Source organism: Brassica oleracea, chromosome C3, assembly GCF_000695525.1.
Source record: "Brassica oleracea var. oleracea cultivar TO1000 chromosome C3, BOL, whole genome shotgun sequence".
Lineage (NCBI taxonomy): Eukaryota > Viridiplantae > Streptophyta > Magnoliopsida > Brassicales > Brassicaceae > Brassica > Brassica oleracea.
Genome location: NC_027750.1, coordinates 48,945,635 through 48,946,171, shown reverse-complemented (window position 1 = coordinate 48,946,171; position 537 = coordinate 48,945,635). Strand labels below are relative to the sequence as shown.

The 537-nt window shown below is 49.2% G+C and overlaps 1 pseudogene; it reads left to right on the top strand.

The window, feature by feature from the left end:
- LOC106330798 overlaps window positions 1-537 on the top strand; it is a 13,527-nt pseudogene that overhangs the window by 9,369 nt on the left and 3,621 nt on the right.

The window sequence follows — 537 nt, the reverse complement described above, 5'->3', positions numbered from 1 at the left end:
ATCCCCTTCATGTCGGAAGTCTTCCAGGCGAACGTCGAGGCGTTGTCTTTGATGAAAGAGATGATCCTTGAACATACGTCGTCGGACAGGTAGACGCCAACTCAGATGATTTTCGTAGGGTCGGATTCATCAATTGCGACTTCGCGAACTTCCTCCTTCTGTGGGTATATCTTGTTGAGTGGTTTACTGACGGAGTTGACAAGGGAAGCTTGTTGCTGCATTTTTACAGTTGCGATCAGCAGTTCTCTTGCGGCTTGTTGATCGCCTCGAATCGTCTGAGTTTTACCATCTTTTCCGGGAAACTTGATGCATTGATGATAAGTCGAAGGGACGGCTTTCATGGAATGCAGCCATGGTGTTCCGAGTATGGCATTATAGGGTGCTTTGGCGCGGATGACGGAGAACTTGACGGTGCGGGTTATACCACCTGCGTAAACTGGAAGGCGAATAGTCCCGATCATTTGCTCCGAGGCTCCGTTGAAGCCGGTGAGCAGGCGAGAGGAAGGCTTCATATCCCTTAAATCGACTCCTATTTTT